We start from the raw sequence: 9,500 nt of genomic DNA on the forward strand, positions 1-9,500 counted from the left end.
ACCACCCAACAGTCACCTAAAATTCTGCCAGCACCCCAATGCTTTCATACAACCCAATGAGCATTACACACGGGAGAAGAAGCAATGCCAGAGATGTTTAAGCATTTACAGTAACTGCAGAGACAGCATTTTCCTCCCCAAATAACAGGCATYCCTCACCCGGTCCTTGCTGGGTGATGACACAAGCTGAAACAGTAACAGGCATAACTAAAGAGTACCARTATAGTGCAGTATCACTCCAGTATAGCAGTGGTGAGGCAGTGACAGTCCTGTGTGTCACTATATATTGTGTGAATCATGACAAAACGTGATCCATGAACCAGCACAGCTCCCGCGACTTTGAAAATCACCTCTAGTGGAACATTAGCTCATTCTGAGGTTTGCAAATAAATTAACCATCCTTTCAAGACAACAAAGGTTTATCTCAGAACACCATTCACATTTACCTTCCTTTTCTCAACACCTTCTGAGACCTGCTGCTGGCACAGATCTACAACCTGTTCTCTTTAGTTTTTGCATTTTACATCCAATCCATAAAATGTCATTAATGACAAAACTTCTCTGCTGTTCCTGATGCCTGGAAAACACCTCGGTGCCATTGTSTGGCAGTTCTTAATTTTTTCTTGAAATCTTGCTTAAAACCTCCTTTTGACCTCTGCGACACTYCCCAATCCCTCCCTCCTCTTGATGYGAAATGACGTTTTCTCTGGAGCTGTGTTAATAAATCAGCAGCTTCCCCATGCACTGCATTCAGGTCCAAGGGATGGAAAATCACTGCTAAGAGGGGCAAAGCACTGCACTCCCTATCCAACAGCAATGTCCTTGTTAACTTTGCTGCCTCAGCATCAGACACCCTGAGCCACCATAGCTCCACATGTGGCCCCTTATGGGTGTATCCATGACCTCCCTGCAAACACTCAGGAGTGAATGGTACTGTAAGAGGAAAACCACTAACAACAGTCACTGATGGTTTGTGTTTGGTGCCCAAGTGTTTTCAACACAAGTTAAACCCAGTGAACTCACCTAGGGCTTCAAAGGAMAGCTCTGAAAGTAAGAGAAAACCGCCACCAAAAAAAAAAAATCAACAATTACTATATTTTCTTGGCATTCCTGCTATTATTTAATGATAATTTCTTTCAATGCTGCARCTACACAAGAAGCTCTGAGGACTTCATCTGCAGCAACCTCTGCAAGGCTTACTAAGAGCATTCTGCTGAAAAATCCAAGCCACTGGCTGCCTAATGCTCATTTCTGTCCCGTTCTCTTGGATGAGAAGGGGGGAACATCAAAGCTGAGCAAGGGGAAAAGTCCACCTCCCTGCTAAGGGAGGCAYAAAACTACTGCAGTACCTCAAAAGAGAACCCACTTTAAAACAATGGCATATAAAGCAGCTAATGTGATTTACTCCCCAATGTAAAAGAGCCTTGCCATAGCCTCAGGTTCCCTGCAACAACAGTAGGGATTATTGGCTTAATCCTCCCACAACTGAGCTCATTGACAGCTCTGYGTCACCACAGCCATGTGCAAGTGCAGAAAGATTGATACAAAAGGGGTTTTACAACTCTGGGTCTTCCTCCAGCTTTTAATATGAGAATGATTTATTATGCTCAAAAGGAACATCACACGGGTCTGCAAAAAGCTTTATCCCACATTTACGTTAATTATCCCAGTTTGTCTAGAARACAGAGCCAGCTGAGATCCTCTAGCAGGAAAATGCTTTCACCACAGCAAGCAGGTTTCTAAGCTCATTGAGGACTGAGTCAGGACTGCCATCACCTCCCCTGCATTCCCATCCATTACAGCCATGTGCCATTTCAAGGAACTCTRGCTCTGGTGCATTTTGCGTGAATGTTAACAATCAGGTAATGTAAACCCACAATATTTATGTTTTACTGGAGAGCTAAAAATGGAGATCATACTAGGGCTGGGACAGCAAGGATTATTTATTTCCACAAAAGGAAAAATGGCTTCMATTTATTTAGTCGTATAATAAATAGAAGAGCTCAGCCAAACACCAACTAACTCTTTACTTCAATTGTGTATAATCAATCTACCTATACCCATATCCTTATGGCACATCCATCATCAAAGCAACAAGCTGGAAGAGATCTMTCAGCTTCAAGGCCAGTCCTCTGCTCTTGTGCCCATCACATGTTACAGTCCTTTTACTAAAGGGACCAGGTCCAGGGGATGGGAAGGGATGCCAGGCACTGAAGGTGACAGAACAGTCTGATGTAACTATTCTCTCACTTCTCAAGTAAATAACTGAAAGGTCATTTCTAGCACAGAATACAGGAGTTAATCCAGCCTGAGCACAAGTAAACATCCCCCTGGGGACTACCTAGGCCGTGTTKAGATGCCTACTCATAGATGCTCCAAGGACATTTCTGTTGAGTTCTAATTCTCCTATAATGGAATGTTTCTCACACTGTCTGTCCTCTCTCAGTGGGCAAAGAGTCAATTTCATTATTTTCCACATACTTTTCTCTTCTTTAGTTACCTCTCTTCCCRTTTGCTGTTGAATCACACACTGCAGTTCTCAGGCTGTTGAATCACACAGCTGCTCGAGGCAGTGACCCTGCCTTCCTAAAGGATTTGGTTTATAAATCACAGAGGGAGAAGCCTGATAAAGCAAGGAAGCAGGRAAASCTTACATTTAATGTACAGAATGACAAAAAAGTAAAAATAAAATACTGTCTGTATCAGTGTGTGGTACAGTTCTGCTCACACAACCTTCAAAAAGGCACTGTTAGGGTTTACTGAAAGAAAACAAACCATTCCCCTCCAGCTTCCTCCTGCCACTTCTTAATCTCCTMTCCCTTCTCCTCCTCCAGTGAATTCTTCCCCAAAAAAATTATCAGTTGGAGGGGATTCTTTCCCTACCTACAAGCGGGTGGTCTGCTTCCTCCCTCCCCTCTCCCACCCCTGTGCACCTCTCCTCTGAATTAGATCACATATATTAAAAAAAAACCAAACCAAAACAAAAAACCTACTTTGTTTCTACACATAAAAACACATATCTAAGCTGGCTTCTTCARAATAGCTGCTGGTCTGCACTACCCAAGAAAACAAATGGACTACCTACACCTTCAAACAGGTGCAGACTGACACACAAAGTGATTTCAGGGCTACGTTACAACTGCATGTTTTACTACCGGGAGATAAAAGTGACAAATAGACCAAATCTCATGTTCAAGTCCRAACAAAATTCACCATACAAAACCAGCCCCCTTAATGAGCTACACTTAGAAGTCCATTAGAATTCAGTGTACACAGCTGCCAGCAGCTGCAGGTGGTTAGAAACACACTTGAAGTGGCTGCTCACTGCAGAGCAATTTATCCCAAGAGTGCTCATCCAGGGATTTTAGGCACAGGGTAGGACTAAGGGTGCCAGAGAACAGGTGACACCATAGAGACGTTTCTCTCTAAAATCAATTTGCCAATTATTCCATCAGATCATATTAATAACAATTACACCAGTATCTCACCCTATAAACAGGGTAATGAAGCTGTCTTGTTTCACACAAGAGGAGAATCCATGTAGCAAAGTGCCAAAATCCAACACAATTTCAGAGATAAGTTTGCAATTTAAGGACAGACTAGAGCAATAGATGCTCTCACATTACTTTTCCTAGAAATGAAGGCATTAGAAGGCTCAAGAATGCCAATTATTTTATTGTGTCCACAAAAGATGCACAGAATCCTCTTGTAAAATCAGTTGGTGATTCATTGGCACCTCATCTTCTAACTGAACTACAAGAAAATAACACCTGAATTATTAAAAACCTAACAGCAGAAAGCAAAAGTTCAGTATAATCTCAATTCCCATTGAAACTCACAGGGAAACATTGATATGCATTTGATATACCCAGCTTTGTGCTTGATCATTCTCTAAATGCCTGTAAGAACCACAAACATATAAATATACAGTGACACACTAGACAGGTTGATGTCAAGCTACCAAAAAGTGCATCACAAATACTGACTCTTTGTRTCAYTGTCAGGACAATGACTACTGTCAGTACCCTAMACAAAGTTTAAATTCTGTTTTAGGGACCCTGTAAGAGTCCTCCTGAGGCTCTGCAACGGCTCTTGTACAGAGATATAACCCTAAAAACGTGATTTATCCCTTTAGGATGAGTAATTCTGAAAGGCAGTGTCCCAGGACCTCATTCTTCCATTCCAATCAACCATTTAATGTACCAACATTAACTCACTTTTAAAGGAACTGGGGCACAGAAGGGGAGACAGGACAACTCAACACCAACACCCACGGAGCAAAACAGCCACAAGGTCAAGCAGCCACTTGCTACAATCATACCCAAAACCACAGGAACAGGTTTTTTGATACCAAGACCAGGGTCAGGAGAGCAAAGAAACCCACTCATACCGGGACCCTCATGGATGTAACCAGCTCAGGGCTGTGGGTAAAGGACTAACTTCCCTCCAACCCAAGCCTCAGGGCCACTCAACCAGGAGCCTTGTGCTTCCAAAGGGCCCACTGGAATCCCCCGGGGCCTTAACAACCTAACACAAACGGGACCCCAGGAACACGTCGCGCCCCCATCCACACCCCCTTATATAAACTCCACGGCCACCAACAGCCAATCCGAAGACGGGGTACGACGCCCCCTCCCCTAAATAGGCCAATAGGATGCAAGGGCGCGAGGAACGCGGCCAATCAGCAGGCGTGAGTGCCCCCCCCACACCGCCCGCTTCCCGCCGCCGCGCCCCAGCGCGAGGCGCCGCCGCGCCCCCCCGCCCCCGCCTGAGGGCTGCGGCGCCATCAGCCCCCCGTGAGAGCCCGGCGGCTAGCCGGCCCCAACCACTGAGGGCCTGGGGGGGACACGGGTGGGCCGCCATGGTAAAGGCTGAGCGGAGGGGACAGGCCAGGCCGGTCGCCGAGGGCGGAATAGCTGAGCTGTGCGCGGAGCGAGCGGCCCAGAGTCATGGTGAAGGAATGAGACCCCCACAGTGCTGGGGGGACAAAAAGATGGCTTGTGTATCCCCCCGTCGCTGAGGTGCCGGGGTCCGGACCGTACCACACAGGGAGGGGGGAAACTAGGGTGGGGGTAGCACCTTCTCCCCCTGTCCGAGGCGGGTGGGGGATCCTGGCCGGGGCGGGGAGCGGGGGGAGCGGACTGTACCTCTCCCGGGGGTTGGAGGATGAAGGGGAATGAGTACGCCCTGCTTCCCCCCCCCACCCCCCACTGGCGGGACCGAACGGTTTATCCCGGCCCTGCACCGCCAGCTTCGGGCGCCATCTTGGGTGCGACTAAAACAACAAGTCCAAAACCCCCGGCTGATCCCTGCGGCGACCCCGGGCCGCTCTGCCCTCCCAGACCGTCCCATCGCGTTACCTGAGGGGGTCCCGTGCGGGCGCCGCGCCCCGGCCGCCGCCGCCGACCCCGCGGTGGCCCGGAACCCCCCCACCTGTCCTCACCTCACAATGGTAGCTGCAGAGCGGGAGGGGGGGCGGCCGCCCGGGCCTCATTACCATAATCTGCCTGGCAACAAGCCGCGGCGTCGCGCGCTGATTGGTTGAAAGTCCTCCGCCAGCCACGACGGGGCATAGAACTCCTCAAGGAAAAGCTCGGAACGGCCAGGTCAGGGGGGTCGGGGTTGGGGGGGGGACCCCAATCTGCGGGGAGGGGAGCGGGGGGAGGGGGTCCTCTGCCCGGGATTTTACTCCCCCCTTCGGGTGCTGGCGGCCAATCAGAGCCCCACTCTCATCCCCGCCTGGGGTATCTCCGCCAATCACAGCGCASTTTTCATCGCAGCGCTCCGCCCCCCCACTGGTGGAGGCGGTGTGGGCGCCGCGGGCAGCGCCCCCTATTGGGGGGGCGGGGAAGTGGCGGSCGCCCCCTGGTGGCGGAAAGGGGCGGAGGGGAACACCTCTCCTGYCCGGATTTTCCAGGACAGGCAGGGCCGGGCCCGTGCTCTGCTCCCTCCTGGATGAGGACATTGCTCTCAAACTTCTCGTGGGCTCCCAGCCACGATGCTCTGCAGCCTCTTCAGCCCCATCTGGCAGCCCTTTGGAGTGCAATTTCCAAAAATTGTGTCAAAATAAGCAGATTCRACCAGAATTTTACTAAAAGCTGATAAACTAAAAGCTGATATGTGAAYTTAAGATCTGTCGAGAGTCAGCCCATGAGAAAATGCCCACATAAGGGCTTCTTCTGCCTAAAAGGACCCTAAATGSTSCTATAATTTAAATRTTTTCATTGTATATGTGTCTTGAGTCCTAAATATCTGCTCAAAGAAGAATAATAATTACCATTGTTCAAAAATTTAATTAATTGGCCATTCCAGAGGAGCTACTGCAGTACTGTTTTTGAGTATTTGGCAAGGAAAAACATCCCTTTCTTACCCCTCATTTGTCATTAGCACACCCTCAGGTAGCTCTTWAATCCAGTAGGTCAGTGGAAATATGTTAAGCCAGACAATCCCTGTGTTTAGGACCTTTTAGGTTTATTCCAAATTGCTTCATGGACTGTGCAAACCACTATTCACTGCAGTGGGGGCAGCTACAGATCCTGCAATGGGCCATTGTGGCCAACTGACCAAAGCCCAGGAAGACAGGGCAAATTTGGGTTAAAAACGAATTTGAGAAAAAAAAAAAAAACTTTTACAGAACTGGTTCTGCTCAGTCTTTTCACTGGGAGAACAGAAAGAGAATAGTTCTTGGTGCCATTAAGTGTAGCTCTCCACTAGGTCTGTCCTTTTAAAACCTGGACTAGYCTTTTAAATTAAGAGCTGCTGTTGCAAATTGAAATCATCCCATGTTGTACTGATCTAMCCCCTTCCATTAGCAATCAAATCTGAAAAACAGCCCACAGAGATACAGATTTTCTAAATTGTGTTTATAAACYTGATCTTAAGATGTTAGACARGGGTTTTAAACCTCAAGTGAGCAGAATTAGCTTCATTTAGAAGTTTGTTGGTTTTTTTACCTTCACCAGACTTCTTTGCAATCTGGGCAGTTCTCTTAATTAAAATTATGGGAGTTGTGAAGCCAATTTATTTTTCTGTCCTGTAAAACCAGTTTCAATTTCACTATACCATGCTGAAACTTTAGGAGAACAAGTACTACAAGGAAATACAAGGAAATAAGAGCAAACAAAACTGCTCTATTTCTTATAAATTTCAACAGCTCCATGTATCACTTTTCAAAAAATCAAAGTGCATTTTTATTTGGATTTCCAAGAGTCCTTCTAACATTTTTGAAAACTTGCTGGCTCTACCGCAAGAGATGTAGTCCCACGATGGAATGAAGAACAATGCCCTTTCCTGAAACAGGGTTCATATTGAAAGTTGTTTCATGGGTTATTTTTTTCCCCTTATAGTCAAATCAGTGCAAGTTCACTGTGGATGCACCAAGCCTCCAGATGCTGGTCTGATTCATCCCCTGCAGTATCTGGCATCTGATGTAATAKCCATTGTAATTCCCACATTTCATGTGTTGTTTCTGATGCTCCAGCACAGGCTTTGTTTCTCCCACAGCCTTGTGCTGGCAGAGAGAGAGACCTTCACATGAGTTTAATTTATTTATTTCTAATCTGCATCATTCAACTGAACTACATGAAACACCCCCCTTCACCTCCAGCCTGGAATGTGCTGTAACSCMCCTGAAAATYCTCCTTTCCCCACTYAGCTCCCAGCTCATCAGATCCATGTYTTCATCCCTGCATCATCTCATTTGGATGCTGCTGCTGGAGCAATTTCTCCYGTCTTGCCTGTTCTGTCTCTTCCCCCTGGCCATTCCAAGGTTCATTTTTCCACAAGGAGGTAAGTGTAGTGGCTGTCTTCTCCCATTTCACATTCCAGGTGGAAAAGCACATTGCACCCATTTAATTTAACAGCCACCCCATTTAATTTACTCGTGAGGGTCTTTTGGCCTTCTTTCCCTTGGACCTTCTCACCCCTTCGTTTCATCCAGAAATATCATTCCTAAGTCTCTGCCTTAAAAACAAGCCTCCCACATCTGGACCACAGTCCCTAAAGCTGCTCCCCAACCCKTGCTCAGACCCCCTAGAAAACTTTTCTGGTTTTCCCCCATATATATACAGATGTTTTGGGTTTTGTTTGGGTTAGAGGATTTTTCTCCATGACATAATCCCATTTTGAGGTGCACATAGATTAAACACGACAAAGAAAAACGCTCAAGTGCTCTAAACTCGTTTGACTTACAGAAGCAGCCACTGCCTCCCTGGCCCTGGTGACCTCTGAGCCTCATTCTGTGCATAACAAATAGGTACTTAGGCCTAGATTCCTAAATTAAACTGCAGATGGAACTGGGCTACAATTTGTGGCATCTACCTCCCACCCTTGTGCAAGTCAGGAGCTGGCTGTGAATTAAAACTCCAGTCTCAAAGATGGAAATACTTCAACTCTGTCCCTGTGTCTGTTAGAACCTGCTCAACTATAATGCAACTGAAATGTAATTACTTTTCCTCCTGCACAGAGAATACAAAACATGAATTCATTAGTTTAGAATATGCCACAATAAATTTAATTAAAGTGGCCTCATGTAAAACGCATGTAAGTACAAATAAGTTGTTTTATTTTGGTTCTCAGGATCATTCATCCCAAAAAAATGAGTGGGGTTTTTTTTATGCTAAATTAATCCCTTTAATTGCAAGAAAAATGACTAATACAAGTTTGAGAGTGTTATGAGCATCTACATCAACTCWAATTATTAAATTTTATTTTAAGCAAAAAACATACCATTAGCTAAAACAWTTCACCTCAAGCATTTTCTGTTGGTTCTCTTTTTGCCCGATTTGTCCCCAACCAAATGGCATTTATGCCCCAATATTTAATTTTATTGTGTTGGTTTTTCATGGCCTGGGTTTTGGTAGCGGGGGCTGGGGGGGGAACAGAAATGGCTGCTATGAGAAGGTGCTGGAAGCTGCCACTATATCCAGCAGAGTCAATCCTTGATGGCTCTGAAGATGGACATGCCACTGGCCAAGCCTGGGCCARTTAGAGATGTTGGTTATGCCTCTGTGGTAACAGATTTAAGAAACCAAAACAAAGTGGCATGCAGTTTTTTTTCTAGCCAGAGAAGAGGGGGAGGTGATGACGTGTGAGGAAAACAGCATGGAGAAACCAAAGTCAGTGGAAGAGGAGGGAGAGGAGGTGCTCCAGGCACTGGAGCTGGGATTCCTCTGCAGGCCCTGGTGACCATGGTGGAGCAGGTGTCCCCCTGCAGCCCATGGTGACCATGCAGGATGCAGAGATCCACCTGCAGCCCATGGTGACCATGCAGGATGCAGAGATCCACCTGCAGCCCATGGGGTCCCATGCAGGGTGCAGAGATCCCCCTGCAGCCCATGGGGTCCCACACAGGATGCAGAGATCCCCCTGCAGCCCATGGGTCCCATGCAGGGTGCAGAGATCCCCCTGCAGCCCATGGGTCCCATGCAGGGTGCAGAGATCCACCTGCAGCCCATGGGGTCCCATGCAGGATGCAGAGATCCACCTGCAGCCCGTGGGGT

General features: G+C 47.1%; 1 protein-coding gene and 1 long non-coding RNA gene across 7 annotated transcripts in view; one reads left to right on the forward strand and one right to left on the reverse strand.

Annotated features, from left to right (window-relative positions):
* Nucleotides 1-5,560, reverse strand: part of PRDM10 (PR/SET domain 10) — a 50,134-nt gene extending 44,574 nt beyond the window's left edge. For 2 of the 5 annotated variants that reach the window (XM_057373529.1, XM_057373526.1), the window contains exon 1: nt 5,361-5,426. The gene's annotated coding sequence lies outside the window, so the exon portion shown is untranslated. The other 3 variants (XM_057373528.1, XM_057373527.1, XM_057373530.1) reach the window with 3 other exon arrangements.
* LOC130577888 (uncharacterized) overlaps nt 5,546-9,500 on the forward strand; it is a 16,074-nt gene continuing 12,119 nt past the window's right edge. For both annotated transcript variants that reach the window (XR_008965822.1, XR_008965823.1), the window contains exons 1-2: nt 5,546-5,606; nt 7,655-7,788. This is a non-coding gene — a long non-coding RNA (uncharacterized LOC130577888). The remainder of the gene's footprint in view (nt 5,607-7,654; nt 7,789-9,500) is intronic.

Source organism: Malurus melanocephalus, unplaced genomic scaffold (assembly GCF_030028575.1).
Source record: "Malurus melanocephalus ecotype Western Australia unplaced genomic scaffold, MMel_1.1 scaffold_201, whole genome shotgun sequence".
Classification (NCBI taxonomy): Eukaryota; Metazoa; Chordata; class Aves; order Passeriformes; family Maluridae; genus Malurus; species Malurus melanocephalus.